At 37.8% G+C, this 23,922-nt stretch overlaps 1 long non-coding RNA gene across 1 annotated transcript; it reads right to left on the reverse strand.

The window, feature by feature from the left end:
- Positions 1 to 17,316: 17,316 nt before the first annotated feature.
- On the reverse strand, positions 17,317 to 18,856 carry LOC110354384 (uncharacterized). The gene is made up of 3 exons (XR_002406256.3): positions 18,242 to 18,856; positions 18,000 to 18,069; positions 17,317 to 17,906 (listed from the first exon to the last, which is right to left on the reverse strand). It is a non-coding gene; the product is annotated as an uncharacterized lncRNA (long non-coding RNA).
- Positions 18,857 to 23,922: the final 5,066 nt, after the last annotated feature.

The following is a 23,922-nucleotide window of genomic DNA, read 5'->3' on the forward strand; positions in this document are numbered from 1 at the left end:
TTTTAGATTTTATATGTATAAACTAGAAACTAATTGGATTAAATATTTTAGTATAAAAAGAACACTTTTTCCAGACTTTTGCTTTAAGTTGCCAGTATTCAATATGTGTTTTTCTCTGTTTCATTCTACATATTGCATTTTTCCTCATTAAGTTATATGGTCTTAAAATAAAGAACTCTTAATTTTAATTTTTTAGTTGATCTTAACCCTTCATTGCCAAGAATGGTATCACAGAGAGGCAAAAGTATCTTAGCTGTACAGTTAACTGATGCTGCTGTCTTTAGCAACAAATGCAAGTGAATGTCTAAAGGTAATAGGATCAGATGCCTCCCCTGAAGACAACATCTTTATGGAACATAAAAATTTAAATGCATATATGTCAGAGTTAAGTTCAAGTATGTTAGTACCCACATATTTAAGTACTAGTTTAGTTGTGCTTTATTTTTTTTTCCCCTCTGGCGCATTTCCAACCTTTAATCAGATGTGAAATACATGTAAGGCGGTGCCTGATGGAATATTTCAACAACTTTTCAATTTTAGCTTTCTGTTTAAGGCTTCTGCAGGACATCTTTCTTCTATAACAGTACCAATACATTGATAACACCTGCCTCTTTCCAGTTGATCACACCTTTTGACACTTACGTGTGTTAACAAATCAACTAATAACCTTATTCTCATTCTTTCATCTGCATTCGTATTGGTAGCTTTATGCATCCGGGATTATGATACACAATGTATTCCCTATTTAAATGGATTTTATTGAGTACCAAACCTATTTCTGGTCATATTGCTTAATGATACATACCTTTAACTCAGAAAGGGTAATTCAAAGAGAATAATAGGATTTTTTTAAAGATATAAATAACTTTGAAATGATACTGTACTTGGACTACTGTATGTGTTATACATCTTTACATTTTGTCCCAGAACAGTAAGACAGTTCATGTTCATATCATTTCTGTGTATTTATGGATATGAAAGTGAAAAGCCCTGAAAGATACGACTTGAAAGGCTGTACTGGTAGCCAGAAAACATGGTACTCCTACCACAGTGATGCATATTGGAGCACAACATAAATAATACCAAGTTAATTCCTGAGGGGATAATACATCCACAGGGAATGGGATGACATTGTTAAGGTTATTAGTTTGTCTTGTAAGAACAAGGAAGCCTCAGTCAGGTGGTGCTGCACCCAGGCTAATGCATCTGCCATCACGATGGTGGTAATTAATCAGGGACAGCACCACACTGCTATTGCTGTGCTGGTGCTGGTTCTGGTGTATTGGTACATCCAAGTGAGACTACAACTAAATCAGAAACCACTGCACAGGTGTGTATTATCAAAACCATGAAAAATACTACTATCACCAGAGTTACACACTCAAATTTTTCTGGTAAACAAATTAAAAATCACTTTTTTTTATATAAAAAATGTACTCAGACACTCATTAAAGCTATACTACATAGATTGTCTAGTGAGTATGGATCCTTTGAAGTGGACAAGTTCAAAAGCAATGAGTGAAAACAACAACAATCAGAAAACTCAATAAATTCAAAGAAATCATGATCAACTCATGGATATTTGACAAACAGTGGTTTTCTACGGTATTTGTTATGCATTGTTTATTCACCTCTAACAAGTATCGTACAGTATAAATGGTGTTTTTATTTCAGCTCCTAGAAGATTAAAAAATCTGTGGAAACTAGCTGAGAGTTTTGCAAGCATATCTGAATGGTGAATAAACTGAAGTAAGTTGGAGTTTATGCCCCTGAACATGTTGTATGATCAGTGGATAAGACGGGGTTTAAATATAGATTGAAAACCACAGGGTATTAAGTATCTAGGAATATTTTACCTTATGGAGTTGAACGCTATGACTAAACTTAACAAAGAGGTAATGTGAAATACAGTGAAAAAAATAATTGCTGGGTGGTCTCTGCCACATACTGTATCATGTGGTGAAAAAGGCTAACAGCCATAAGAAAGACATTGGGACCAAACCCGACATACTGTATACATTAAATATCTCACTATTTACCTTCTGAGAAAAGTTATAAAGAAGCTCATGAATTTCTTAACAAAAACTGTATGTCATTATAGGAAGCCCAAAATCTGTGATGAAAATGCTAATGTTAGCTAAATTTAGGTGGAGCAAATTTTGTGTGTGTGTGCTTGTGTGTGTGAGAGAGAGAGAGAGAGAGAGAGAGAAACCAAAGAATGGGTACCACATAAGTTGATCTCAGCCCACTTGGATAGTCTTTGTAAAATTACAAACTTATTACAAACTTTATCCTTTCCCTTGTTTTCATTAACAATAGTGAACTGAAAAGGCTTAGAATATGAGTTTTGTATTGAAAAGCCATGGCTAAAGAGGTTTTGAATAATTGGAAAAATGCAAGGGAAAATATAAAATGTAAAAAAGAGACATCACTATGAAACAAGATGTGTGTAAGATATTTATTTATTTATTTGTTTGTTTGTTTTTACTCTTTTGTCTTCTTGATTTTTTAATCTCAAATTTCAGGGCCCTGAGGGCACCACCAGACCTCAAAGGCCCTGATCAACGGCCCCAGCAAGGCCTCAGGCCTCAGTGGGGCCAGCCCCAGCTGCCCCAGCCCGGCCTGGCTATGGGCCCTGCTGAGCTGGGCCCAGTCACAGCCCCACTTGCCGGCCTGGCTTTGGCCCGTCCCCAGCCCCAGTGAGGTGCCCAGCACTTGGGGCTGGGGCTGCCATGGGCCTGCCCTGATCCTGGTTTGAGCACGGCAGGGCCCAGGCTGCCAGACCCTGCACAGCGGCCCTGGGGAGCACCTGGCCTGCACAGGGCGCTGATGTTTAACAATAAAGCAGGAGGTCTGCATGTTGAAGTGTTACTGAAGGGGCTGTTTCTTTCCCATCTATTTTTAAAATCGCTTAGGTTCAGATCAGGTCTTTAAATGTGCAGTTGCTGCCTTCCTGCTGATGGTGAGAGAAGTGCCGCAGAAACCAGCTCAGTTTCTTCACCAGGACTGTAATGCAGAGGCAATGTAAGTAAAACATAGTAATCTGCTAATTTCTAAGGGGTTTAAGCCAAGCCCCTTAACTATATACATTATATTCTCCCCTCCTTTCTGCTTGCTTCAGTCTCAAAATTAACACCCATACCTTGAGTGAATAAGCACTGTAGCACTACATGCTAGAGGGAAACAATGGAGAAAGATTACAGTGAGTTCAAGAAAGGAATTTTAGTGTGCTGCCTTTTCCCTGCTTCTTTATTTTGTGATTAATGGAACAATAAACACCAGTGAGAATCGGTGCAGATAGCTTAAGAGGTAAGGACAGATGCTTGTCTTGTGACTCTTCAAAGGGCATTTACTATCTTAAATACTCTGTGATTCTGCAATTTTGGTTGAGTTGGTGACTCTATTCCATTTCTATGGGTATCCAATTACAACTCAAATATTTGCACTTGACAGCAGTTTTAGACTACATAGTTAAATGAAAAATGAACCAAATGCAGTAGATACTTTAATAACAATCAGTCTTAAGAGAATTTTAGAAGAACAACTTCTGACCCGCCAGGATTATTAAACATCCCATAGCATTTTTTGTAAGATTAGTCACAGTGTCTTTTGTGAAACTCAATTTATATTATTACATTCTGCCCCCATAAATCGCCCTACAGTATCAACTGAATATAGTATTCGTCCTGTCACATATTGTTGTAGAAAGTTAAAAAGCTGTCATGTTCCACCTCAGAAATGGATACACTTTGTTAGAGTGTAATGCAGTTCTATTACAAGGTTTGGAATGTTTTGTTACTTTACAACTCAGTACATTTGCAAGAGAACCTATTGTTTTTTCAGTGCTTCTTGGTGGCCTAATCTGCATCAATGAGTATAGAAATTTGCTATCAGTGAATATGGAATCTGCAACTCCTTATTTTAGACCAGTGTTTTGGCTTAGATGGGAGCCAGTAGTCCTGCTACCCGTGATAATTATGCATCTCATGATATGTTAGCCAGACCAGGGATAAAAACCTACTGCGCTATCTGGATTCAAGTGTGAATAATTACATTCTGCCTACCTAAATTCCCACTGCAGTTTCATTTGGGTACAGTATATTTCTTCATTTCCTGCTCTAGGGCCTGTTCTGGCATATACTGAAGTTAATGGAAAGTTCCCTAAGACTTTGGTGAAGGAAAAGTCTATAAACTGTGGTGTAATTTTGTTGTGGTATTAAACAGAAGTAGAATCTGTATCTTATTATAAATTGCTTGCACCATAAAATATCTTTAACAGTTAGGAAAACTCTTTATGTCTCATCAACATTGAGTAGATTATGTGTATATTCAAGATGTAACTACTAGCAATAACCATATTATATATGTGTTCTATAGGAGTCATAATGTCTGCTAATTTCACATATATATATGGCTGATCCCAGTGTCACTGAACTTTCTTTTGCATTTAGTGAGGATGTCTTGCCTATGCCTTAAGAGTGGTAGGACATAGTAGCCTGATGAAGCATGGAAATTGTATTCTCTGTCTTTGCAAACATATGCAGGAACAAACAAACGAAAACAAACTAAACCAGAAATAAACAACTTGTTCAAAAATTGAATTAAAGTCTTCTGAACCTTAGATCAATACCTAAACTACAATACTCCATGATGCTTCATCAGGGAAATAATGCAGGTGCAAGAAATTGATGCTCTGTAGATTTCTTAGCAAAATGTATTTTTACTTTAATAGTGTTCCTAGAGATAAAAGTACAGGTTTTGAACCCTTCTCCCATCTGAGATGTTCCTTGGAGCAGATGAGGAGAACATATCTCAGTGAGCAACTGAGAACAAAGGCAGACCAAATTGTTAAGTGCATATTCAAACCTGAGCTTTTCTAATGTTCTGGGAGTAATCAGGCCCATCTTTAACAGGAACTGATGTTATTTAGCATTTGAATAAAGCAAGGGTCACTGTCTAATAAAACTAGATGATTCCAGCCCTGAACATGTTTGATACAGTCAGGGAATTCATCTTTTTGCTGCTCATGCTCATCTTTTTTGCATGCTCGTACAACACCATTTTTTTCCTATGTCAGACACAAATCATCTTGTAAATGTTGGGACAGAAGTTACTAGGGAACAGAGCTAACAAGTACTAGAGTAGAAAGGGAAGATCAGGAAAAAAGGTAGAAGCACAAGACGTTATGACAGGGATTGCTGTAGAGATGAGAGACAAAGAATGTTTGCAAACATTTAGCTCTTACTTTCTCAGCAAGCCAGGTTGTTTTGGCTTTCCCCAGTTAATCTCTGGTTTTCCTGCACTACTAAGACCTACTGTAACTGTTTTTACCATAGCAGAAAGAGAGTTACATCCACCTGTACATTACATGCCTGTCTCTTTCCTGTGTATCAGGAAAATAGGAAGATACATTTTATCATACTCTTTATAAACAGTTGATTAACTCAGATCTATTTGGGGCTGGAAAATTTAAGCCAGTTTTAAGAGTGAATATTCCTATATATGGATATATTCATATTCTCATGAGCCAGGCCCAGGCTGGAGTAGGACACAAGCCATATATTTATTACCCCAAAGCCCCTACCATGTACTTATAACCTTGGCTTAAGCTATTGGCATTGAAATTGCCAGCATCCTAAGTATACAGTGTTCCTTTTCTTTGGCCTTAGAGAAAACCAGGAGCATTGGTATGAAAGCAGATCTAGAGTAAAAGTCAGTGGTGGCAGCCTCGTGTCTTCTCCCAGAAACCAGCAAAGGAATTCTTCAGAGAAGTTAAAGCAATGGGGAGAATCTGAACTATTTAATTCTGTGATGCTTCCTGTGGCATTGTGAGGTCATTTTAATTCAAGAGCAAAAACAACAGAGTCTTGCAGTTTCACATACAGCATCTCTAATCATTTAAAAATTCTCCAAATCAGAAGTGTGGTACAGGTGAGCAAGCTGGTGAAAACCCTCCTGACAAGAAAGCTGGTTTTATTTTATTTAATTTTCAAATGTTTCTACAGCTTGCTAGATTCATAACCTAGGGCAAGTTTAATTAAAGTCAATGAAGCAGTTTAAAGTGAAGAAAAAATCAGCATTAGAATAAGTGTTGATTGTTTCCTAATTATGCTGTGGACTTTCTCTGTAATTGATTCCTGCCTTTTTAACTCTAGATAAAGTCACTGATATATGACAATGTAGACAGGAGACATGGGAAATTCCTTCATAAAATTCCTTTACTACTCACTTATATATATGTATTGGCAGCCTTATTACATGATCCTTTTCATTGCTTTTTGTCAACAGTTAGACAAGATGGATTTTATTTTCTGAAATATTGTAATAATACAATAGTGTATGCAGAAAAAAAATTCATGTATAACTGGGAAAACTTTCGGTTTACAAATCATTTATTTGGAGAGAAAACCTATATGATGTCATCCTAAGCATCCAGATTCAGCCTGAATGGAAAAATACCAGTGAATATGGAGAATTGTGGTTGCTATGAATGTTATTCCTAACGTGGAGATGGTCTCAGTATGATCTTGCTTGGACATGGATGGGTATCTTGCCCACGATGCAAGTGAACTGATCTTACCTTCAGTGGAGACACTGTGCCTGTACTGGCAGGCGGGCTGTGTAACCACCAGTCACTGACAGAGCCGTGCTGGTAGCATGGGAGGAAAGGCTCACACTGAGCTTTATTCCAAATGGGTAGTTCAGAGATTCCAGAGCAGAGTCCTCAAGGCACAGGAATCTGTTTTTTGATTTCTAAACCCATATTTAAAAATGTTGCAGGATTTTCTTTTAAAGCTACATATGGAATTTGTATATTTTGAGCGTTCACTTTTACTCTAAAATATACTGACCATGGTCAATACTTTTTACTGAGCATTAGAATTTACTTTACGGATGATCTCTTGGAGAGCTTTTATTCCCATTCTTATTTTTCGTTGTCCTACTCCTACATGAAATCAGACTTGTAGTCATATTAAAGCCTGAGATACAAAATTTTATATCTGTGAAAAAACTTTAGTGTGTGGCTGACATCTGTCTTCAAATTGAATTTTCTGAAGTATTTACAAAAGAAAACACACAAACGTAAAGATGAACTGTGTTTCACCGTGTTTTAAATCTTGCTACTTTTGCTCTAAACAGAACCTTGTTATGCACATTGCTGTTGTTTTGCAACATTCACACTGTCTGTGTTGTCCTGGGATGCTGGACTGTTACTTTGGGACAGTCAGACATCCTGTCCTCATCCCTTCTGAGTTTCATTGGTACCACAGGATCAAGTCTAGAATATAATTCCATATACCCTTCCAAACAGAGGTGAATGGTTCTATCAGGGAAAATCACTAGATCAGATCACAAACTTGGTTGATGATCACCTGGCAGGAATGCAGACTGCTATTGCCTGTATCAAGCCAGGAAATGTTTGGAAGGAATGTCTGGAGGGATTATGTAACTAGCAGATCAGGAAACGGTAATAATTTTTCATAATAGTGACCTAGATAATCAGTTTACCAAAATAACTCAAAATGCAAACAAGTTTTTATTTCCAAACAAGATTCCCCAGTTTTTAAATGCTGGGGAGGAAGTAGAGGTAGAGGGTATTAGGATAAACACAAACCTTTAGGCTCGCTTCTGGTAGATGCAGCATCTCATGCTTTGACTTTTCTGAAACATCCCACTTCATCTCATATAACCCACCAGAGGAAGGTATGAGGTGGGCAATTTATCCTATAGCGATCTCATCCAGAAATTTACCTTGAAGTTTTATGTTTTCAAATCTATGTGCATATTAGTAAGTATTCCCACTGAGTTGTTATGAAAAAGCATGTGCTGTGTTATACCAGTTACGCTCTAAAAGAAAAATCAGCTTTTATAGGGAGCTGTAAGTACCCTTTGTTCAGTACTACACATTAAATAAAGTATGTATTACAATTTTTGTTACACTTACTCCTTTGTTTTATTTTAGACAATTTATTCAGTCTTCAAAATCCTTCCATCAAGATTGTTTCCTGATGACTGTCCAGAGGCCTTCTTAAATTAGAGCAGGTACATTAGGTTCTGCACTTGTGAAATTCTGATTTGTCCCATCGTTCTTCATCGCCATTTAATGGGCATATTGCTGGTCCTGATGAAGAAAGAGTCTGCTTGGCAAGATGCAGTAAACTAAGCATGAGCTTTGAGTGGGCTTCTTGATAGAGTTCACTAGAGGACTGTAACATTTACAGAGGAATTGAAATGCTCCTAGCAGTGCATTTTTCCTATGAGAAACTCACTAAATGCTCACAGATTCAAGGGCTACAAATGAAATCTTTTGCATCTCTCTAGAGAGATGCAAAGAAAGCATTTCACATTTATTTTGCAAACAATCAATTGAATAATCGGGTTATTTTTGTAGAAATGATAACTCGTTTGTAATTGTGTGTTAAAATACACATTGCAAGTCATTTAGGTTGCAAGATCAAGCACTTCCAATTTAGACGATGGGCCTAGAATCCTAAGTCTTCTTTCCTGAGGTATGTGTTACAATAGTGTTCATATTTAAAAATCACATATTACTTTTGCCTCATTTTACGCGCAAGAGCGATGATTCTCAGGGAATAAGGAAGGTGTTGAATAGTTCTTTTTAGCTTCATTGCTTAGTCTATAGTCTTATGTTTTACTCGTTGTCTGCTCTGCCAGCTAATGTAATCCAAACCTGCACTGCATTTGGAATTACTCATTTCTTTTTACTGTTTTCAATGGCATTCTTCATTAGAGCATTATCTGAATACTTCACAAGCACCAATGAGTTTTTCTGTATAGGGCAGCCAAGAATATTATCCCTATTTTATAGACGGAGAAGTGTGAATTAGCTGAGCAGTAGTAAGAAGTCAACATGACTAAAATTCATCCTTGCGCTTCTTTTAAATTTGTATCCACTGAGTGACATTGCATGTCCTTATGTTCCTGTATTATGTGTAAGGGTAAGTAGGAATTATGACTTCCTGTCTTTATCCTTCATGATCTGGCCTGTTTTTATTATAACATCCTTTATTTGGGCAGTCGTTGTCTTTTTAATCTTTCCATGTTGGGATTTCCCTTTAGGCCCTTGTCATTTTCACTGCTCATATCTAGACATTTACACTTTAAAGAGAATAACATCAAAATTCTCTTTAATTGTCCATTTAAAAAAAAAAAAAAAAAAAAAAAAAAGCCCTGGAATACTTTTATCAGAAAGATATCTTTTTAAAGCATTTTGTAGTCTACAGAATAACTACAACATAGACAGCACTGGTGCTCACTTCTTGTTCATGTGCCTGGGTCCTAGGAGTGAGGAATCCCTTTCATGGATAATGAACATCTATGTGAAGGCCATCAGGCATGTCTGAGAGTGGATGCTGATTAACCTTTATTTTGTTGCTGGTGGTTTTACAAAACAAAATTGTGACCAGTGAAAATTAGCCTAAGCAAAGGTCTGTGCCTAGTCTGGACAGACCACTGAAGGGTACGATATGGTTCTTTGCAATGATCTGGGCTCATTTAAACAGCCAGGCAGCTACATACAGCGTGCGTAGTCCTTATCTAAGCCACTCCATGGCTTGTATTTGTTATTCAGACTGGTATTCACTTATGTGAAATCTCTATGTATTTAAATTGGGAACAGTTTTAAATAATTAACATAAATACATCAACTCCAGCAACAAGCATATCATATTAAGTAACACAAGATGCGGAATGGAGCGTGCTAGTAGGAGTGTGGGTCCGTGTGCTCCTGTGGCCTATCGATGCTGTTGATGGCTATTAGAAAATGGCATTCATAACTGAAAATTAAGCTCTGAGTCCCATTTGGGTTGTCTAGACCAAGCTAACTCCTTGAGCACCTGTAGAATTTTCAGTAAACAATTGCTACAGTTTTTCTCTGGCAGGATTTTGGTTACTTGCACTGATCTTTCTTTCCCAAACCAATGCAAATTTGGGCACTGAATCACACTGTGGTGTACTGACACCATGCACTGCTGTGATGGCATGGTGGCTAATGGTGCGTGGGCTAGGTGCAACTTTGCCGTTCCAAAACAGAGCAACTAGGATACCAGTAGGCAGTACAATGAGAAACTCCTGCTGACAGCAGGTATTTCTGTTTTATCTGAAAATAATTCACTGAGTAGATAATTGGTGAATTCCCAATGGGTAAAAACTTGATTCTGTCTGAGCATAGGTTACCAGAGGTACCACCATAAAATAATTGATTTTGTGATGTATCAAGTAGGGACATAGTTGAGACTATTGAACTTTTCACTTAGGGCCTCAGGGTGAACTTGAACCAAGATCCCAAAGGTGAAGAACCAATGCTTGACATGTGCGGGGTTTTGCACTCTTAACAGCCTCTTTAACTTTAATTTTCTCCTATTAATCTACTTTCACCAAGATCTAGATGTGCACAGAGTCTCATTAAGATGGTTGAGTTGTCATAGGAGATAATCACCAAAGGAATGTGTTATAAAAAGAGAAAAAAGTATGTCTAGAAAGTCTGCAAAATTTTTTTATGCTGTTGTTTTAGTGAAGAGGTTTTGGATGCTGATAGGAAAGTTACTATAGCTATAGGGCACATTTAATTGCATTTTAGAAACTTCTTTTAATCCTGTAATAACAAAAAATTAAATCAGTGCTGACATTTTTTTGTTGCCAGAAGAAGGTAGTAAAAGGGTAAAGAAATAATTGTTAGTTCTGAGAATATAATTAGCAACTTTAATGCTTTAATCTAAAAAATGCATATTTTGAGCCTGGGTGAATGATTAAAGAAAAGATATTGAAAGCCTTTGAAATTTCTAACTGTTTGGTTTTAATTGTAAATTATGATCACTATAATTAGCTCATTTAGTACATTTATAATGTAAACAAATATGAATATACAGAAGTTCAGTGATATATTTCAGGGCAAATAAGAGCAACATTGTAACCCTGGGCTCTATTTATTAAGCCTTTCTTGTAGTGTTTGGCACCGCTTCATTCTTTCCTTCTGTTTTTTTTTTCTCTCTCTCTCTTTTTTTTTTTTTTTTTTTTTTTTTTTTTTTCTGGAAGATAAAAGCAAGCCGTACATAATACTTGCAGGTCTCTGCTGAGATCTTAATGCATCTGGAACTACACTGAAGAAAATACAGATAGAAATCTGGTCCTTTTTGGGCTCCATTTAACCCTTGTTCTGAAGCTTCCATGCAGCTGGGGTATTTAGCATGTTAAAAAATAAATGCTACATGTTTTCATAAACACCAGGTTGTTAATACTGAGCAATTAGGTCAGCTGAAAGGGATATGTCAGGTAGACTTACTTACTTCTATAGTTACGTATCTACAAAAATAAGTGTGTCTGCTCTGAGCTGTTGTTCCCTTGTGATGCACTCTGTGCAGCCTCCCAGGACCAAAATCTTCTTTTACTGATGCATACACTGCCCTACACATCACTCAGTAACATGAACAGGAGCTGCCTGGCATGCTAATGGAAACACTTAATGAGTAACAGGATGTTTTTCCCCTATCAAGTTCAAAGATTAAAAATTTGAGGTTTAGTCTCACTATTATTTTTACTAGAAAGGCATCTTTTGTTACATTTCCAGAGCTCAGTTATCATGCTGCGACACACTGCATCCAGTCCTGATAAGTCATGGAAAGTTATGATTAGTTAAGCTCCTTATGAATAGAGAAGGCTTCCCTGAAGGTTGAAAGTGGCCTCCAACTTGAGATTTTAAATCATTGTTGAAGTGTTTTGACTAGGCTGCCTTTGTGTACACTAAACAGTTTAAGGTTACTTTTTAATCCAATGGCGCCTGTTTTATGATGTACACTTGCTGCGGATTGAATGTTGTTCTGTTCATCACTGCCAGCTGTCTCCTTGGGATCCTCTAGTAACCAACTTAGTTTATCTCAGAGGAATGAATTGTCGGTAATGAGCATCTGATAACTTTTCTGCTGAATTCTCAAGATTTTTTTAAAAAAGCTCGTCTTCTGTCACACTTCCATGTAATACAAAATGTGTTGAAATGTGTTGAGATAGTTGGTTGTTCTGTTCTTGCACCGTGAGCCTTCAGGAGTTAACATTTTTATAGCATGAAACAAAGGTAGAAAAGGTACATATTGCAGCACTGTATGCACCATATTCTGTGGATATTTTCTTGCTGAAGGAAGTAAGCCCTGGTTATTACAGCTGTCATGGTGACACCTGATATTTGAGTATCAGTGATTGCCTCACCCACCACATGACCCTGATCACTCCCGTGATTCTCTGTCCACTATTAAACTGTGAAAGGTCTTGGCCCTCCAGGTGCTGTTTCAAGCCTGAAATAGTAACTTGTCTGTCATACTCTCCCTGACTAACTTAATGCTGAAGGACCCAGCAAAAATATTTAAGGTAGACAGGCTCTCCTCCAGCAAGAAAGCAAAGAAATGTCTTATGTCCATTTTAATGACTGATGCTGAACAAGGGCACTAAGTTTGCATTAGTCATTAGAAATGTGCAAACTTTACAATGTCTTTGTGGCTTAATTCTCAACAATTTCATTTTTTGCATTTCATTTTGACTTTTCAGGATCATGCATGGTTCTTGAAAATCTTGAAAAGTATCTTGAGATTTCACACAGAAGTGGGAGCACGTAATATCAGGATAATTTTCATGAGTCAAAAATGAAAAATTCCAAAATATTTTCCTACGAATTTAATATCCAAAGCAGGTCTTTAATTAAATTTTCTTACCCCAGTAAAAAGAAAAAAGAAAAAAAAAAAAAAAAAAAGGAAGGAAAGAAATGGTTCGTGGAAACCTGGTTAAAAAGCCTAAACCTATAAACCAAAACTATGTAGCTGAAATGATTAGAACTTTTCATGATGCACTTCTTTCCCTCCTTTGAGAGGACCTTACTTGTGGTAAGATTAATCTAATAGTTGCTTGGCCTAGTCAATAGAAAAGAGTCAGAGAGTAGACTTTTCTATGCAAATAAGGTGTTGGAAAAGATAACAGAGCTGGCTTACCTAGCTATTGCTGCATACGTTATATAAGCTTTGACACAGTGATGTGGTGTTCTTAAGACATTTCCAGATCTGAATGCTTATTTTTTTTTAGCCCTGTACTGTTTGACAGCCAAGAACCTGGATTTGTTTATGGAAATCCAGCTGCATCTAGATTGTACCTGAAATTAAGTAGATATAATGCCAGAGCAATGAAGAGGTTGGTTAACTGGCTTCTTTAATTTTTGGAGTGTTTTTAAGATCTTAAGTATAGTTTCACAAAAACAATTTCTTCACTTTGATGGACATACTTGCGAGGATCTGATCTGCAATTCTTCATCTACTGCTGAGAGAAAGATTGTTCTGTGCAGAGAGCTTCTGGTGGTCACCTTTTGTAAGGTAGTGCTGAGCTTCTTACAGTGACCTCCATGAACAAATCCTGCTCTAGCATGTTATACCGGGAAATGTTTGTCTTTGAAATAAAACTGTCCAAACTCTCATACCTTTTCCGGTATATTTTGGATTATAGTTGCAAATACCATTTCTTAGAGCCTGAAAGGTGCTTTCTTTGTGTTTTGTCAGAAGCATATCCCCATTTATAATGATATATGTATATAATATGTCTATCTGCATATGTGCATGTGTGCGTCTAAATATAGATGAACATACAGATGTGTATGTTCAGATCTCTTGTTGAGGTGAGAAAAGGCCATCCTTCAAAAATAAAATCTTACAAAATTTTAGTTTTTAACTTCCATTGTAGACTAAAGTTACAAAGTTATATACATAAAGTTAAAAGGTTATGAATGCAGTTCTGCTTATCTTAGTGGAAAAACAGATCAGAAGTTGTCAGCAGGGTACTTTTAGAAGAGTGCTATCATGACTGTGAAGATGGAAAGCAAGATAGGTGAGGATTGAGGAAGCTAAAGTGAAGAGGCAAAGAGAAAAGGCAAAGTATATTTTCCTGACATAAAACCTTGAAAAAAAAAAATTAGAACTGAGAAAATTGAGGCGTGCCCACTCTGAATACATATTTAACATTAACATTTAACAGGTAGGGCTTTGCTGGTCATTTTAGGAATCTGTTAAATGAAAAACTACAGCCCTGATGCATAAGGGAGACAGGCAAAGCCAACTGGACTGGTCTAAAAGCTTTTTTTGTCCTCTTGTGGACTATCTGTAACGGCTGAGCTGTTCTCCATGCATCCATGATCCATTTTGTGTCTGGATTTGCACTGTTTTTTAGACACAGTGTTTACTGTAATTAGAAATGTCACACAACCAGTACTTCTTGGGGCTAGAGGTAGGATTGTACGGTTCTACCTATCCTCCCAAATCCTAGAAATCAAAGAGAAAAAAATAAAAGTTTAATTTTTGTTTTCTTTTAAAGCAAAAACTGTTGCTAAAATTTGTTAGTCATTTGTCTGTGCGCAAATACTGAATTTGATCCTGCCATAGGCAGTTTGGGGATGAAAGGCTGTGAGTGTTGTGCTCTCTGGAATGTAACCCTGTGCTTATTCAGTTTCTCTTACAAGATTTCCATGTGCTGTTGCAAAGCCTTGGTCCTTGCTACGTTCACACTGTTTTCCACAGTGATTATGACTAGGGTCTTTAAATGATACTGTAATTACCATTATTCGTAATAATGACTTATTAGCAATAATTACTAATAATCTTGATAATCCCCGAAGGGAAAATACTGTAGGTGGAAAGCCACAGATGGAGTCATTTAAACAAAGACATACTAGTTCCTTATGCCCATCTTGTAATAAAATAATGAATTCTCAGCTTTTCTCGAGATTGATGAAGAGATTTCTGTGGAAATTTCTTCTCTTTTACTGACCCTTTCTGCTCACCAGAAAGGTCCCCAAACTGAAGAGTAGATGAATGAACATCCCTCTCCTCTGATTCCCATGAATACCTCAATAAGCAAATATGACTTATTTCCATCCAGCTTTCTGTCCGTTTCTTCATCTTAATTTTCCTGGCCTTTTGTGCCCTAATAAGTCTGTAGAGTGTGCAGTACACAAAATTATAATATTCATAATTTCATAGACACAATGTTACCAAAAATTTTCCAGGAAACCTCTTTCTCACAGGATGCGTTGCCAAATATGTATTGTTTTAAAATCACTTTAAAAGAATTTGCACAAAGTTCTGTTTATGTATGGCTGTAAAAAAAGAACAGCCAAAATGAGCAGCATTGCACGATCATTGTCTTCAGACCTAATTACAAAATCCTCGTTCACTAACACAAGTGCATCTCTGCCCAGTGCTTTGTCCCATACACAGAATGTTCCTAGAGCTTTTGGTACTATGGAGGGTGGAGAAAGAAATATTTCTCATTGGCTCCATGCAGATGAAGTAACATAATCCCAAATGGTGCACTCAGATTTTTTCAATAAATGTTTTTCGTCACTACAGAGCTTTATATAACAGCAGTAAAGGCAAGAAAGGAAATTAGAAACACAGCTGAGACTGCATCTCATACTTCATAATGGCCTAAAATTCTTACTGTTTATTAAACCTAACACCCCTTGTCAGGGTGTTGATCAAAAATTCTCTGCAGTCTCTTTTCTTTGATCTTTTCATTTTACAAACCACAGATATTTGTTGCCATTTCTGTATTTGGTTTTATGTCCAAAACATTAAAACTCAAAACAACTTTCCAGTAGTGTTGCATGATAAGAAGTAATCCTAAATTCATCAAGCCAGCAAGGTCATCGCTAAACAGATTTGTCTACTCCCAGGGAAAGGAGAACTCTGGTGCGACACAAACAGAAATGATCAGAGATACCACCAGAAGGTGCTTATCTTATAAAATAAATGTTGTGTCTCTGTGCCTGACGCTTCCACTACCATCCAGTCAGAGTATTGGCATAACCTATTCTAATATACACATTTACCTTTTGTTTCAGCAGCTCCCTGGCTCCTGCACATGCAAACATTTGAATTTCCTGTTGGCTCAGAGGTGAGATTTATAACATTTATTAAAGTTGCTTTTCACTGTGAGTTTACTGGGCAGAAAGCCTAAGAGGGCCTTTTTTTAAAAGGGGTTTAATTGCTTGAATTTACCAGAGGGGTGAACATTATGCTTTATTTGCAGCACCACTATCCACTAAGATTGCCAGGTGTTGAATTTCCCTAGGGGATCCCTATTTATTGGAGGAATTCATGAAATATCCATCTATCCAGAGCTGGGGCTCCTAGCATCCCTTTCCCATTCATCGTGTTGATTTTGTTTCCTTCACGGCTGCTTTTGAATTTCTTGATTGATCCTGCTCATTTCTGTCCATTCCTTTCCAGAAGTGTCCTCCCTCCTCTCTGCTTGTCCACCTCAGCCGTTAAAAATGGGCCAGGCTTGACTCAGAATTGAATGCACCTGGGAGCTGTGATGTGGCTGCTGGTGCAGAGACAGTTCGATGTTGGACATATACCAGTGCTCTTTAGCAGGGTGGAAAGAGAGATGAACAGAGGGCAGGAAAGACAGAGTAACTGGCAGTAAGGGTGAAGAGCAAAGAGGTATTTTGCAAAGTATAAAATAAAAAGCTATAAATAGCCCTTTAAAATCCATGAATGGACTTCTCAACAGATGGCAGCCGTACTGTCAAGTCAGCCCAAGGCAGACAGACTATAATTGTTAGCAAGTGTATTGTTAAGGGAATTTACTAATTTACTGATGCAGCAGCCGCTTCAGTTGAAGAATAAATTGGAATATTTTGGTGCTTTTTCTTTAAAAAGTCAACCACTTTTAAGTCTATGTATTAAAATGACAAAGTCTTAAATGGGGGTCTCCTTTGCTAAACAAAAGATATGCAAATTACATTTCAAGATTTATATTATGATAAAAACTGAAACACAAAAGAGGCATTATCTTGCAAAAATGTAAAAGTACATTGCTTCATGAGTCTATAATGATATAATGTGATGTTGATGTAGTTAAAGGTGTCAGAAGGGAGACAATGACCTTAAAAGTTTAAGGCAGACACATTAATATTGATTGATTTTTAAGAGATTGAACAGCAAGAATATATCTATATATAGTCTGGATATTGGATTGTTTGAAAATTTGAGATGAGATACAGAACATTTTGGTCTTGTAATGCTTTAGACCTGAGAACAAGAACATACTTTAAATGCAGACATTTGTACTATAAGAAACTGGATGATAATTTGCCTTCAGTTTAGCAGATTGTAAACCTATTTCTTGTAAAAATCAGTGATGTTTGGCAAAGCTGGATGATCATTTCTGCCTTAACCACTAATGCAGATCTGTCACATGAGATTTCACAAAAGTCCTAGTGTAGGTTTTTTGTTTTGTTCTGTTTGTTTTTTAACTTTTCTGTACACTTGTAGATCTGCATACTTGTTGTACAGACGTACAACTGTTTTGTACACACACACATTTCTGTGATGTATTGAGCTCTGTAAAACCTCAGCACTTGCTGGCCTTGCACCAACAAATACCACTACACATCTACTGTGTGTCATTTTAAATTTCTGCTTTTCCCAAAGCTGGGAGAAGCTGGTCAATAACACTTCTTGTTTAAGTAAGGGTGAGCTTCATTTTATATCCATGCTTATGCCAGCAAAGTTATAAAGAAATGTGCTTCTCATTGAGGGGGAAGGTGGTAATTATTGTGGTATTGTTTTATTCCCTCGAGGCAGTTCATTTTACCATCTCAAGATGATGAAAAGTTTCACCTCCTTCATAGATGAGCTTTACTCTTAAAGTAGAGATTTTCACTGGTCAGAGAAATAGAGATGCTGGTGACAGTTGTTCTTTTAGACTTTTGGGGACCAGGCCACAGACACTTTGCACATAGGGACTAAGAATTCAACTTGCAGAAATCTGCTGGCAGCATAGAACAGGTTTGACCTGTATGAAATGGATCATCTTGCGTTACACAAGCTGGAGATTTTTATTCAAAAACAGACCTGAAGAGATATGAGACAGATAAACAAAAGATGTAGACCACATTTATAAAAAGCTTATATGTATATATCTCTTTACAACAAATCAATAGTTACCTGATGCCCACACATGGAGTGATACAAAATCAAGATCTGAAGGAAAGAGGACATCTGGGAACCTGTACTTCTGCAGAGATATTTTACATAATAGAGAACTCTTGTTTTCAAGAAGCAGACAAGAAGAATTACCATGTGGACTCTGCCTCCAGATTCAATTTTTAAAATACACGACCAGAAATAGACAAAGAGGGGTACGTGTTAAGATTACTATCAAACAGCAAGATATCTCAGTATCATACCTGTATCCTTTAAGCCTTTATTTAGCTTCACCAATGACAAAGACTGCCATGGCCCTCCAGTATAGGAAAATAGCCCTAACAGCCTGTTTAGTAAATGAGAGAAAGCACAGTGTCTCCAAGGGGCCTGGCCTGAGTGAGCATCTAGAATCCCAGAAAGTCAAGAATTTTGAAGGAAGTCAGACTTGATTTAATTCTTTTTTACTATAAATCTCATTTCAGAGAATGATTAACTGGGGGAGAGACATAAATGGCAAAGTTTGATCAAGGGAGCTGCTGTCAGGATACCATCTAGATAAATTAGGAAAAGAATACTCAGGTTTCTATGAAAGAAGACTAATGACATTAAGTCAAGATGAAATAGAAAGGAGCAGCATTGCAGGCTGAAAATCATAAAAGACCAGCCTGCCCTGACAAGAAACCTTGAGAAACTTCCCGAACTGAAAAGTAACTGGAAATGCTAAGGAATGACTTTCTGTAAATGTCTGGTCTTGAAGTTACTCAGGAGTGAAGATGTTCCAGGCATAAAATTTGCTTCTCAGGACCTGTCAAGACAAGTGAAGGAATATTCTAGAAGAATCTGAAACAGGAGGTGTTAGTAACAGCTCTACACACTGCAGGTGTTCTGCATCTGATGTGCTCTTTGTAGTTAATGGGGATCAATCCTTTCCTATAAATCTGAAGCAGTCCCACCTGGAGGCAAACAGACAAAGTGGATAAAAGTGTAAAGTGCCTGGGTAGTAAATGTTTGTTTGATTCAGAAAGTCCTTTTGTAAGGGAGTGGGTATGGTAGTATTGTTGAAGGAGTGGTGATCTTAGCTGAGATCAAGGAGAAGCTTTACAAGAGACATAAATATATTTGTACAGAGATCTTTCTCGGAAGGTAAGTCGTGTCTTTAGGTTTCCCAAAAAGGATTTGAGGGGGGGAAAGCAACTTTAGTAGTTAAAAGTGCATTACTGGAAATCTAGGGTGTTTAAATCAAAACAAAAAGCCTCCTATATCAGGAAACCTTGAATTGTAGCTTCAGCATTGACTTAGTTAGGATTACTGATCTTTCTTGGACAACCAAAGGAACAGATCTGTCACTGAAAGTCTCTGAACTTCAGATTTAGACAATCACAGAATTTCTAGGTTGGAAGAGACCTCAAGATCATTGAGTCCAACCTCTAATAACAGTCCCCACTAAACCATATCTCTAAGCTCTACATCTAAACGTCTTTTAAAGACTTCCAGGGATGGTGACTCCACCACTTCCCTGGGCAGCTCAATGTCTAACAACCCTTTCAGTAAAGAAGTTCTTCCTAACATCCAACCTAAAACACCCCTGGTGCAACTTTAGCCTGTTCCCCCTCATCCTGTCACCAGGCACATGGGAGAACAGACCAACCCCCACCTCTCTTCACCCTCCTTTAATGCACTTACAAAGAGCGATAAGGTCGCCCCTGAGCCTCCTTTTCTCCAGGCTGAACAAACCCAGCTCCCTCAGCCACTCCTCGTAGGACTTGTTCTAGGCCCCTCACCAGCTTCGTTGCCCTTCTCTGGACTCTTTCGAGCACCTCAATGTCCTTCTTGTAGCGAGGGGCCCAAAACTGAACACAGTACTTGAGGTGCAGCCTCACCAGAGCTGAGTACAGGGGGACAATCACTTCCCTAGCCCTGCTGGCCACACTGCTTCTTATGCAAGCCAGGATGCTGTTGGCCTTCTTGGCCACCTGAGCACGCTGCTGGCTCATATTCAGCCGACTGTCCACCATCACTCCCAGGTCCTTCTCTGCCTGGCAACTTTCCAACCATTCCCCTCCCAGTCTGTAGCTCAGCTTGGGGTTATTGCGCCCCAGGTGCAGGACCCAGCACTTGGCCTTATATAACATATAACATATATAACAATATAACATATTATATAACATATATAACAATAACATAGAGTAGCTTGCTGTACTCAAGCAGTTAGTGTGGTTAGTACTACTATGAGACTAGGTAATGTACCTTTCTGTGATGTGCAAAGTGAATGCTGGGATGCAGCATTGTGCCTGACTGCAATAGCTTGAAGTTACACTTCAACAGTATCCCATTTTATTGTAGGATTTTGAAGACGGGGAAGCAGTCTCTGGAGTGCTGCACGTCAGTAAGAAATTATTTCTGAAAGTAGAGTATAAGGAGATTGAACCAATGTTTAAAACAAATAAATAGGAGCGACAGTTTTTCAGTATTAGTATTAAACCTAGTCATATAATAGTAACTAAATGAAGCATGCATTTAGAACTTGGTGAGAGGTTTTTCTACGTTTTAGTTCTGTTTGGCTCAGCAGGTGTGCTGCACTTCTGTCTTTAGGGCTGTCAATCCAACAACTTCCACAAGCACTACATTCACTTTAAAAGTTGAAAGAGGAAAAAATAGAAGAGGATGATGTTAAAAGTGCTTAGCACTTAGATAATGTTCTGCTTCCTCAAAGTACAGTGTGAACACGAGGTAATAAAAATATTTTGTCTTGGAGGTGCAGTTGTATTCAAACAGCCTTTAAACAAAGAGGATAGAGGTGTAAGATCAACCTATGCCTAAATGCACATTTTCAAGGTTAAATATTGCAATGAAAAATTTATTGTATCTCTTATCCTTGTAATGTCTCATTGAGTCCAGTTTGTGGAAACCAACACAGTCTTTCTGTGTACAGCTTTCCTTCTCTCTTGTGTGAAGAGGTTACTGTGATAACTTCAGATTTTATCTGATGAACTCTGCTGTAAGAAATCACTGGCAAGTTGTACAACAGAGTGTGTCAATGAGTTGAGGCAAAATTTGTTGTTAGTGCACACAGATGCACCAGCTACTTGGACTGCTACCAGCCTCTGTAGCAATTCTGCTGTGCGTGCTTCTCTCCACTAGCTCCAGTGTCTGCCCACTTTGTTTTAGGTATTCTGAGTATGACCACAATAACTTGGACTCCTGGACAGATACCAATCTAAACTGCTTGCTTAGAGAGTTCAAAGCATTAAGAGAAATAGAAAATAAAGATTCATCTGGTAATGAGAGAATTGAAATACTCCTGAGGAGAAGGGGCAGACCTTATTCTCTAGATAAAACTATGGGTTTCAGACCCTTCTTCTATAAATGAAGAAAGGTGTAGATAGATACAGTGTGATTTTGGTGTGCTTTTCTCTGGTTAAAATAAAATATAAAAAAGTTTAATGGTGTTTACAAAGCTGGAAGTGAACTCATAAGTCAGTTTGATAATTAACTAGTTATTCTGGGCCTTTGAACTACCAGGGGCTATCAGTGCAGGATTCAGAACAAAGTCTGGGGGAATTGGCTGTTTCACTCACCTCTTCATTCTTAGACCATTATGCCTTTAGGATGGCAAATCTGTCAATTTTGCAATTTCCTTCAGTAATACAATTTTGGCAGGAGCTGATGCCTGTGCTGCATTGTACTCATGCACAGTTAGGTAACCAATGCATGCTCCATTTGAGAGAGGCACAGAAAGCTGCTTAAAGTTACTGGGTTATTGTCTATCTCTGTGCTGAGCTCAGCTGCTGAGAGCAGAAGAGGTGTGAAAAGACTTCTTAATAAAAGTCTGTTTAGATTTCATTACTGGGAGCAGCAAAATCAAGACAATGCAGATCTTACCAACCCTCTGAGAATTTCAATCCTCTCTGGAAATACTTCCTTTCCTGCACTGGATATCGTTCCCAGTTGAATTTCTGTGCAATGCAAACAGTTCTCTTCTACTTCTGAAGAATAGAGAGAATGGAAGCTCCTTTCTTGCTGCAGAGGATGGAAAGGGATAAGAAGGAGGGGAAAGAATGGGAGGGGTCTTGTTTTGCTTCCTCACACTGAAGAAAAAGCATCCAGTTCAGTTTTGCTTTTTTCCCCCCTTCCCTTCTGTTTTTAACCCTAGGAGGGGGAACTCCTGTGAGCTGCAGGCAGAACAAAGGTGACTGGCACACTGGATGGAATGTGTGTGGCAATCTGGCAGGCTGCGGCAGAAATGAGAGCATTGGGTGAATGTGTAACTGACTGATGGGTCATGGGAAAGAAAAGTAGCTATAGCTTAAGAAAATTGGTTGTATTCCAGTTATAGACAGGGTCTGGAGATGCTATGTCCTATCAAGCTCTAATATGGCTTTTGCATTGTGCCAAAAGCATGTTACTGACTAGAGATCTAGAGAAGTCTCATACCAAAGCTAACTGGAAGAGAGCGTGCTGTAAACCAAGAGAAGCTTGCCAAAAACATTCATTTCTTCAGAATGGCTCTGGTCTCTGAGGAGTGAAGTAAAACTGAGCGTTTCTGAAAGAAAACAGTAGCTAGAGAGGTATCTCTGGCAACATAACCAGCCCTAATCTTTAACCTATTTGAGGACTTAAGTGATTTTTTTTTTCAGATGGCTATGAAAGATGCAACCTAACCTATGACTGACTTGGCATGTGGTGTGGACAAGCCTCTTTTTTCCCCACAAGACTAAACCTCTCCACTTTCATCATTGTGATCTCCTTTGTTGTGGTCTTTTTAATGTTCTGCAAGTTTTACTTAGATATTTATTAAAGCTTTTAAATGCTGAAGTCTTGATGAAGGCAGATATAGGTCTCCTAACCATAAATGCTGTTCTTCCTCTCTATATCAGCATAAACAATCATCTGTAAATATTGAGTATATATACAGATGCCAAAACCCAGCTAGTAATAAATGGGAAGCTGGCTCAGTCCTGTTTACCATATATTTCACTGCTATGCTTCCTTTCTAATTTCGAGTAAATCACAAAGGTTAGTAAGATCTTCTTTTCAGTTGACTTTTTTTAGTTGTCCAGTTGTATTTTCTAAATATGTCTCAAATTTTACATGATTAATGACCAGACTTCATAGAAAGGAAAATTAGTCAGAGAAGAACACACTTTAAATAACAGATTGCCATAAACATTTTGCATCATTACTGGGTGATATAATACATTTAATGAGTACCTTGCTCTTCAGTTAACTTTTGTCACCGGGAGTAGCATTTAGTACTTTTCACCTTATATTATGTTATGGCTATAGGTGTTATGTTTGATGCCTGCAGTACCTTGTCCTATCAGAAGATCCAGAAGGGTGATATTTATTTCATTACTACAGTCTTTGCTGTACAGATGCTTAACAGAACATTTTGTTACGTGAAATGTTCAGTGAAGACAATATGACTTTCGCAATAGATTTCAGCCAGAATTTCACTATGACTGTCACCACAGTAATAGATTAACACAGTGCCCTTTCAAGAGATGTATTGCACCTATGCTTTTAAGAGATCACTTTTTTTAAAAAAAAAAAGTGTCCTGGAAAAGGAAGGGGAGAGAGATGGTCCTGCTACTGCAAAATATACCCTCTGAATTCTGCTTTTACCTGAAAGAGAAAAATTGCAGAATGTAAGACTTGTTCTGTGTATTAATGTTTATTCAAACTGTTTTCTGATACATTGCCTTTCTGATGCTACATGGTGTTCTCCTGCGCTATTTCCCAGCACAATGGGTAATGTCCTGCTCTGAAAATTATCCATTAAAATTTTATCAATTTTGTGTTTTGGTGAGACAGTATGAGGAAATGCCATTGGAAAATTAGATTCCTCTTTGACATCAGGCGCCCAGTCAGCAATCCAATCCCATGTGTTTCTTCTGAGACATTAGGATTTGATATAATTTTGGGCAGAAAACATTTTAAAATG

This window comes from Anas platyrhynchos, chromosome 8, assembly GCF_047663525.1.
Source record: "Anas platyrhynchos isolate ZD024472 breed Pekin duck chromosome 8, IASCAAS_PekinDuck_T2T, whole genome shotgun sequence".
NCBI classification, from domain to species: domain Eukaryota; kingdom Metazoa; phylum Chordata; class Aves; order Anseriformes; family Anatidae; genus Anas; species Anas platyrhynchos.